A 10,016-nucleotide genomic window follows, 5' to 3' on the forward strand; every position below is an offset into this window, starting at 1 on the left:
ACATGCAGGTGGCTGGTGTGATAGAGGAAGATGCAGAAGACAGGAAGAAATGGAAACGAATGATCCGCTGTGCCGACCCCCAACGGGAGCAGCCGAAAGTAGTAGTAGTAGACTTTAGAGGAAAAAACAAATAAACAAACAAACAAACAAACAAAGTGAAACGATATTGTGCACTTTCAAAAGTAACTAAGATAAAATCCAAATGTTCCTCTTCGGCAGTCTGTCAAAACGATGATGACTGTGATGCAGTTTAAGCGGAGCAAGTGCACCTGTGTGTCATCAGGCCCGCATTAGAGTGACAATATCGAAATAATAGTGAAGAAGAAGACAAAAACAAAGTAAAAAAAAAGTATGGGAGAGCATGGTGAGGGCTGGTCTTGGTTTGTGCCTGCCTAGATGTGTCTATCTGAGCAGTTGGCATTGGTCTGACTTACTGTACCCTTACTGTCTTTCAGCCAATGGAGTATATTTTCCGGGATGACTGCACTGATGCCGATCCCGAGGATGGAGTGGTTGGTGGTGGTGTCCGAGATCCCTTGCCCCCTGTCAGAAGTGAACCTCGCTGCCCTTCAGGGATTAATAAATCTCATGACATCGACCTGGTGTGATCAGGAGCTCTATATTCAGACAGTTGATCTTGTGCGAAGACTGTGTTCTTGAAGATGACAGTCCCAGTCCCACATTTTGCAATTTTGCCCCCTCCTTTGGTAGCAAGAAATATTTTTGCTCTTTCTGTCTCTGGCCACTGAGGATGGTAAGATTCATCGATTCACACTGGTGAAGCTAGCCAGCCAGCCAGCCTTTCAGCCAGCCAGTCTGTCAGCCAGCCAGCCAGTCTGTCAGCCAGCCAGCCGCATGCATGTTCAAGATTTTGACTGCACCGTTAAAACAAGTGTGCACCGGGTACAATTTGGGATGAAACTAGTGAAAATGCCTGTTTGCGAAAGGTCTAAGTGTGTGTGTGTGTGTGTGTGTGTGTGTGTGTGTGTGTGTGTGTGTGTGTGTGTGTGTGTGTGTGTGTGTGTACACTTATTTGCTAGTGCAGGGGTCCAAAGCAGTCCACAGCTCAGGAGCAGAAAGTGATGGTAATAATGTTCGTTGTTTCAGAGCATTAAAACAAAGTGGATTCGGGCGTTCGTGTTGTCGTGACGCAGATTCAAGCCTGTGGTGCGTCTGCTTTAGTTTGGGGGTAAAAATGACGACTTGACTTGTGAAAGTCTTTCTGTCACACTGATGACGCGCTGCTTGCTGTTCAGTGAAGTGTTCTAGTACAACAATGTGCACACTTGAGTGTTGAACTCCTGTTCACGGTCAGTAGGTGAACTTGACATACACTTAAAAGGGTCCTTTTAAAGGTGCAGCGTTGCGGTCGGCATCACTGATACGTGCCAGCATGAAATGCATATTTGAAATGGGCAGAAGGAGGGAATTAAGTACCCCAATTTAATTCCCCAAAACGTGTTGAAACTGAATTTGTGATGACGGACAAACCCACCGCCCTCTGCTGGCTCCGTCCCTTTGGAAATGTGGGGGACATTCAAGTTTGGCTATGCAAAGTTGACTTTGTTTCCCCTTGTTGTTTTGACTTGACTAAGTAGTAAATTGTGTCGCTAATAACTCGAAATGTATAGCAAACAAATGTCAACAGCTTGGAAACATGTTGTTATTCTTTTCTGCCTTAACATGACACTGGCAAACAGCACATAAAGGAAGCGTGTTAGGTGGTAAACCCTTTAAGACACGTTTATACATCCTATCAACAAAGCCTGCGCCACATTTGATGGCTGTCGCCATAGCTTCCTTACATTCACAGTATTTCACCCAATGTGCAGTGGGAAATGTGACGGCGTGGCGCTAACAAGTGGAAAACAAATCTGCCATCCGTTCCACACGTGTGGTCGAAGCGGACGGTGATGTTAGCGAAAGTAGTAATGAATAAATAAATAGATAAACAAATAAATGTTATGCGTGCGGTACGGACGAAGACTCGGCACTCGGACAGACTTCACTGGTCTTTAATGTAACATTGTCTTATCTTGCAGACGTCCACGTGTACACGGCTACAACTCTCTAGCAACGGAACAACGCTCTTCCTCGAGGCAAGTATACATATAGTATATGTATAGAAGGTTGTGTAGAGAAGGTTGGATGATGTAGGGATAGTGAATCAGCAAGTTCAGTGGATTAGCAAGGAGGAAGTGAGGGCAGCTATGAAGAGGATGAAGAGTGGCAAGGCAGTTGGTCCTGATGACATGCCTGTGGAGGCATGGAGATGTTTAGGAGAGATGGCAGTGGGGTTTTTAACTAGATTGTTTAAGTCAATCTTGAAAAGTGAGAGGATGCCTGAGGAGTGGAGAAGAAGCATACCAGTGCCGATTTTCAAGAACCAGGGCGATGTGCAGAACTGTAGCAACTACAGAGGTATAAAGTTGATCAGCCACAGCATGAAGATTTGGGAAAGAGTAATCGAAGCTAGGTTGAGAGGAGGAGAGGTGATGATTAGAGAGCAGCAGTATGGTTTCATGCCACGAAAGAGCACCACAGACGCGATGTGTGCTTTGACAATGTTGATGGAGAAGTATAGAGACTGCCAGAAGGAGTTGCATTGTGTCTTTGTAGATTTAGAGAAAGCATACGACAGGGTGCCAAGAGAGGAGGTGTGGTATTGTATGAGGAAGTCGGGAGTTGCAGAGAAGTATGTAGGAGTGGGACAGGATATGTATGAGGAAAGTGTGACAATGGTGAAGTGTGCAAGGTTGGAATGACAGATGGGTTCAAGGTGGAGGTGGGATTACATCAAGGATCGGCTCTGAGTCCTTTCTTGTTTGCAATGGTGATGGACAGGTTGACGGACGAGATCAGGCAGGAGTCTCCATGGACGATGATGTTCGCGGATGACATTGTGATCTGTAGCGAGAGTAGGGTGCAGGTTGAGGAGAGCCGGGAGAGGTGGAGGTATGCACTGGAGAGAAGAGGAATGAAAGTCAGTAGGAGGAAGACGGAATACCTATGCGTGAATGAGAGGGAGGACAGTGGAATGGACAGGATGCAAGGAGTGGAGGTGACAAAGGCATATGAGTTTAAATACTTGGGGTCAACTGTCCAAAGTAACGGGGAGTACAGGAGAGAGGTGAAGAAGAGAGTGCAGGCAGGCAGGGTGGAGTGGGTGGAGAAGAGCGTCAGGAGTGATTTGCGACATAAGGGTACCAGCAAGCATTAAAGGGAAGGTTAACAGGATGGTTGCGAGACCAGATACGTTATATGGTTTGGAGACAGTGGCACTGACGAAAAGACAGCAGGAGGCAGAGCTGGAGGTGGCAGAGTTGAAGATGCCAAGATTTTCACTGGGCGTGACGAAGAAGGACAGGATTAGGAACGATTATATTAGAGGGACAGCTCAAGTTGGACGGTTTGGAGACAAAGCAAGAGAGGCAAGATTGAGATGGCTTGGACATGTGTGGAGGAGAGATGCTGGGTATATTGGGAGAAGGATGCTGAATAGGAAGCTGCCAGGGAAGAGGAAAAGAGGAAGGCCAAAGAGGAGGTTTATGGACGTGGTGAGGGAGGACATGCAGGTGGCTGGTGTGACAGAGGAAGACACAGAAGACAAGAAGAAATGGAAACGGATGATCCGCTGTGGCGACCCCTAACGGGAGGAGCCGAAAGTAGTAGTATATATATATATATGTGTGTGTGTGTGTATACATATACTATATACATATACACACACACACACACACACACACACACACACACACACATATATATATATGTATATAGCGGCCCCTTACCGATGGGCTCCAACACTGGTAAATGCCTTAATTGTCAAAGGTGGGATACTACACCCCCTTCCCTTTTAAGGTAAGAATACAATCAACAACAGTGTCAACAATCATATAAGTTTCACCAGCTTCATAAAGGATTAGAGTAAAACAGATAAGTAATCTTAAAGCACGTTTTTTTTAAACATGTTAAAGTTCATCAAGTTCAGAGTTCAATCTTCTACACTAAACAGTAGTCTCCTTTGTTTGCCTCTTTTCCCTGATCGTGATTTCCGGCAGCAAATATGCCAGTGTTGTTTGTTTTGAAGCTGGTGAAGGTAGTGTACATTATTTGCAAGATATTTACAAGTTATGTGTAGCTATTTCCATGTCACTTTAATGGACTATGTGAACACTGTAGCCTGTTTTATGTCTGTGGCTGTATAATATGAGTTATATAGCATACAGTAACTGGTCTCATCTTCTGTGTCATTTCACTTTTACAAATGTATTCTTTCATGGGGATGACGACAACATTAAAGAGCATTCAACTTCACTACAGCCTCCGACTTTCTCTTGAAGCCTGTTCGCTATCTGTCAATTTGTATGCATCAAGGATAGGCAACATGGTCCAGAAAGGTCCGGTGTGGTTGCAGGTCTTTGTTCCAACCAATGAGTTATGTAACCAGCAGCATAGAACACCATAGGACTGCCCCCGTTACAGTTACACACCTGAGTCTACAAATCAAGGTCCTTAGCAAAGATTATTGGTTGACTAATAGAATGAGGTGTGTAACTGCTTGGTTGGAACAAAGACCTGTCAGGGTCTGTCGTGTGTCAGTTTCCCGTTATATTTTGATAGTCTTGTCTCTGTGTTCACGTCCTGTTCCCCGTGTGATTACCTGTCCCGGCCCTTATGTGTTTCACCTGTGCCTCGCTATCCCTTCCCTCCTGTGTGTATTTAACCAGTGCTCCCCTGTGTGTCAGTGCCAGATTGTCTTGTCTCCTAGAGCAGCATTCCAGCATTTCATGTTAGAGAGTATCCCCGTGTCTGACTGTATCGTTCCTGGTTTCCGAGTCTCAGTCTCCTGTTTTGGTACCGTCGCCTGTTTGTTAGTCCGCCTGGTTCTTGAAGCCTTGTGCCTGCCGATTTTGTACCGCTGCCTGTCTGATTGCCTTTCTGGATTTTGACCCTTGGACCGAATTATAGACCCTGAGAACTGGTTACTGTCTGCCTGCCTGCATTTGTGTCGGCCAGTCTCTGTGTTCTTGATAGAACAATCTGGCCAAGATGGACACAGCAGAGCAGGACTCCGTGCTCGCTACCCTCGAAGTGCAGGAGCGTCGGCTCCGACAACAGGAGGAGAAGATTGAACAGGTGCGTCTGGCTGTGGCAGAAGCTTCCCAGCGCAGTGAAGCGGTGTGCGGCACAGTTACCGCTCAAGTCAACTACGTCATCGGACAGCTTCAAGCCATGGGCTCAGCCACTCACCCCTCTCAGTCAGCTGAAACCCCTGCGCCGGCCTCATCGTCAGCTCCGGCACCAGAACCGCCTCTGGCTCCTGCTCCTCCCTCAGAAGTCAGACCCGTCAGGCTCTCCAGTCCGGAAAGATTCTCTGGGGAATCCGATGACTGCCGCCCCTTCCTCTCTCAGTGCGAGCTCCACACACACACAATATGTACACTATATGTATAAAAGTTTTGGGATAACTGACCATTACACCTACGGGAGCTGTAATGACATCTTAGTCTAAATCCATAGAAAGCCATATTCCACGAAGCTCCCGGCGCACAGTTTTTGTGCCGATGTTAATGCCAGGGGAAGTTTGGATCCCTGCAGAGTCAACAGAGCGTTGGCGACTTGAGTTGCTGTTGTCCTTAAAGGCTTGCACTTTTCAATAATAGCACTTACAGTTGGTTGACGGTGGAATATCCAGCAGGGATGAAATGTGACGAGCGGACTCATTGCAAAGATGGCATCCAGTACCACGCTTGAATTGAAAATGTGTACAAGATGATATTGAAAATGAGGAAAGCATTAGGAAGGAAAGGTGATGACATATGAAGCATAAAGAATAAACGGGATGACATTGAGCCCAAAGATATCTTTTGAGCACCTAAGCTAGAGAGGACGATGTTGTGAACAGAGCTACTAGTACAGCAAGTACGCCCCTGGTACAGCAAGTACGCCGCTGGTACAGCAAGTACTGTAAAAGCGATGGATGTGTGTGAAGGAGAGATGCTGGGTATATTGGGAGAACGATGCTGAATAGGAAGCTGCCAGGAAAGAGGAAAAGAGGAAGGCCACAGAGGAGGTTTATGGACGTGGTGAGGGAGGACATGCAGGTGGCTGATGTGACAGAGGAAGACGCAGAAGACAAGAAGAAATGGAAACGGATGATCCGCTGTGGCGACCCCTAACGGGAGGAGCCGAAAGTAGTATATATATATATATATATATATATATATATATATATATATATATATATGTGTGTGTGTGTGTGTGTGTGTGTGTGTGTGTGTGTGTGTGTGTGTGTAATATATCTATACACACACACACACACACACGTATATATATAGCGGCCCCTTACCGATGGGCTCCAACACTGGTAAATGCTTTAATTGTCAAAGGTGGGATACTACACCCCCTTCCCTTTTAAGGTAAGAATATTGTGGCGAACGTAGAAGCAACGACAAAGGTAACTTTGCAGCCCCTTTATTGAACTCACACAGAAACAAGAACTTACAGAAATGTGTTACAATACATGGGGGTCATCTACTCGAACAACAAAGTTGTTCAGGGTTTCAGTTCCAAGGTTACACAACACAACAGAATGACAACTACAATTACACCACAACACATAGTAATCACATAAACACATAAAACCACATAAAACACTTACAAAACATTTAATAACAACTGACAATCTGCACGCAGTGCCTGATGGGTAAACCAGGACAATTGGCACAATTCTGACGGGGTAGCAACTTCGCTACATTACCCCCTCCAGCGTGTCGCCTGTCCTCAGCCGACAACAAAGTCCCTATAGCGAAGGGGAAGCCGTCTCCGCCGCCGCGGGGTCACGGGTCCCTGTTCCCCACTGTCTGTCCGGTTGGTAGGGCCTGTGGGTGTAGGAGGGACCGTCCCGGATGGGCTAAACTGATCTACAGGTTCTTCAGCCAAGGGGCGGTAAGGTGCCAAACAGTCCCGGTGCAGAACTACCACCCGCCCCCGGACACACAGTTTCACCCGGTACACAACATCTGAAAGCTGCTCCAACACCTCACAGGGCCCCACCCACTGGCTGGCGAGCTTGGGGGAGACTCCTCTCTTCCGGATTGGGTTGAAGACCCACACCTTTGCTCCTGGGGTGAAGGAGCGGCCCTGACAACGAGTGTCATATGCCCGCTTTTTTTTTTGCACCTGCCTGTTCCTGATGCTGCCGAGCAAACACTTGTGCCTCGGCCAGACGTTGTTGGAGGTCCCGCAGGTACTCGAAACCGGGTATCTTGGGAAGGTCAGTACCCGGGGGCGTGCCAAAGGCTAAGTCCACAGGGGTCCGCAGTTCTCTCCCGAACATGAGCGCGGCCGGTGTACACCCGGTACTTTCTTGTACCGCCGACCGGTACGCCCACAGGACCAGGGGTAGATGACAGTCCCAGTCTCGCTGGTGCCGTGAGGTGACAATAGCGAGTTGTGTTGTGAGCGTTCGATTGAACCTCTCCACCAGTCCGTCGCTCTGGGGGTGGAGGGGCGTGGTCCTGGTCTTCTTCACCCCCATGCGTTGACACACCTCAGCGAATACCTGTGCTTCGAAGTTCCGCCCCTGATCGCTGTGTATTTCTTCGGGCGCACCGAACCGACAGAACATCTCACACACCAGCCGCTCGGCTGTAGTGGCAGCGCTCTGGTCTGGGACCGCATACGCCTCAGACCATTTGGTAAAGTAGTCCATGGCCACAAGGACGTACCGGTTTCCGTTGTCTGTGGTGGGAAATGGGCCAAGAAAGTCCACACCGACCCGTTCCATGGGGGGCCCCCACCTGATCTTGTTGTAGAGGGGCATGGGAGCGTCTGGTTGGTCCTTTCTTGGCAGTGCAGGCATCACAACAGTGCACAAAAAGTTCAGTGTAATGCCTGCATCCGGCCCAGTGGAACCGTTGGCGCAGTTTGTTCAGCGTCTTTGCCACCCCATAGTGACCTGCCCCCACCGAGCCGTGGGCTGCCCGTAGCACTCGTTGGCGCCAGTCCTTGGGCACCAGTAACTGCCACACACTTCTTCCCCGGCCCGGCGCTTGCCAGACTCAGTACAACGGTCCATCACGCCGGGCCAAGGTGGCCCACTGGGAAAAGTAGGCCTTGGTCTCCACCGACATGGCAGAGACAGCTTGCCAGTGGGGGTGTGCCTTGGCGTCGACCCACTGTCCCACCCTGGCCAGGGTGGGATCACTATCCTGCGCTGTTTGCCACTCCTGCTTGTCCATTGCCATCAGCCACGCCTCCTCTGGCTCAACCTGCCGCGTGGTGGATACTTGGAGGATTGCTCTGTCTCGCTCCTCTTGGCGCTCACAATGTCTACAATCCTTGCGGGGACGACGGGAGAGGGCATCTGCATTGCTGTGCAGGCGCCCGGCTCGGTGCTGGGTCTCAAAGTCGTAGCTCTGCAGCTCCTCAATCCACGTAGCCACCTGGCCTTCGGGCTCCTTAAAGCTGAGCAGCCAGATCAGGGCCGCATGATCCGTCCGCAGGAGAAAGGTCTGGCCATAGAGATAGGGGCGAAAATGATTGAACGCCGCGACCACCGCCAGGAGCTCGCGTCGTGTAATGCAGTAATTGTGTTCAGGGCAGCTCAAGACACGACTGTAGTAAGCCACCACTCTCTCTCCCCCAGCAACTTCCTGAGACAGGACGGCCCCCAGCCCCACATTGCTGGCGTCTGTGTCCACGATGAAGCGGCACTTAGGATCAGGAAGGGCCAGGATGGGTGCAGTGATCAAGGCGGTGCGGAGCCGGGCAAAGGCGGCTGCACAGTTGTCGTCCCAGTGGAACTCCCGTCCCTTCTCGGTGAGACGGTGTAGGGGACTGGCAACGGAGGAAAAGTTGCGGACAAAACGTCGGTAGTAGGAGACGAGCCCCGTGAAGCTGCGCACCTCGCTGACGTTTCGCGGAACTGGCCATTTCTCGACCGCCTCCACCTTAGTAGGATCAGGGGCCACGCCCTCTGCCCCCACCACATGGCCCAAAAACTTGGTCTCACGTCGAAGGAGGTGGCATTTCTTGGGGTGCAGGCGCAGGCCCGCCCCCCCAATGGCTGGGAAGACCTGACGGAGGTTCTCTAGGGCAAGCTCGAAGTCAGCGGCATGAACCAGAAGGCCATCAAGGTAAACCACGCACCGGTTGCGGGGAATGTGAGCCAGCACCCTCTCCGTTAGTCTCTCGAACGTGGCGGGGTCATTGCAGAGACCAAAGGGCATCACACGAAACTGCCAGAGTCCCTGACCGATGGTGAAGGCCGTCTTGGGTCTGGCTTCTGGTGCCAGCTCCACCTGCCAGTAACCGCTCCGTAGGTCAAGTGAGCTGAACCACTGTGAACCTGCGATGTGGTCCAGAGCGTCGTCAATGCGGGGCAAGGGGTAGGAGTCCTTGCGAGTTGCATTGTTCAGCCGATGAAAGTCCACACAGAACCTCCAGGTGTCATCTTTCTTTTTGACCAGGATGGCAGGGGCGGCCCAAGGGCTATTGGATGGCTCTATCACCCCGGCCGCAGCCATCTCTAGAATCATCCGCTCTGCAGCTTCACGCTTGGCAAGCGCTAACCGGTAGGGTCGCAGTCTAATGGGTGGGGTTGTACCAGTGTCGATTGTGTGCTGCACCAGGTTGGTCTGGGTGCACTCCTCTTCGCGTGCAGCGAAAATCTCAGCGAACTGTTGGAGCAGGTCTTTCAGCTGTTGACTCTGCTGAGGGTCCAGCCCTTCACTGCTCCGCTGATACAGCTTCTGGATGGCGGCAACAGTGTCCGGCGAGGGTGTCTGAGGAACGGTAGCCTCGATGAGGGTCGTCGTCATTGTTGGTGGGCTAGGCAGTGTCGTCATCCCCTCGGTTGGCAGTGGAGATGGGGGCGGCGGCGGCATGGTGACAGGTGGAGTTGGCTGGATGTGGATACGTCCCACCTTCCTCTCTGGACGGCGCCGGAGGGCCAGGGTCTCTGTGCCAAGGTGAATGGCATTACTCGACACATCGACCAGAGCCCCCCG

Source organism: Lampris incognitus, unplaced genomic scaffold (assembly GCF_029633865.1).
Source record: "Lampris incognitus isolate fLamInc1 unplaced genomic scaffold, fLamInc1.hap2 scaffold_38, whole genome shotgun sequence".
NCBI classification, from domain to species: Eukaryota; Metazoa; Chordata; class Actinopteri; order Lampriformes; family Lampridae; genus Lampris; species Lampris incognitus.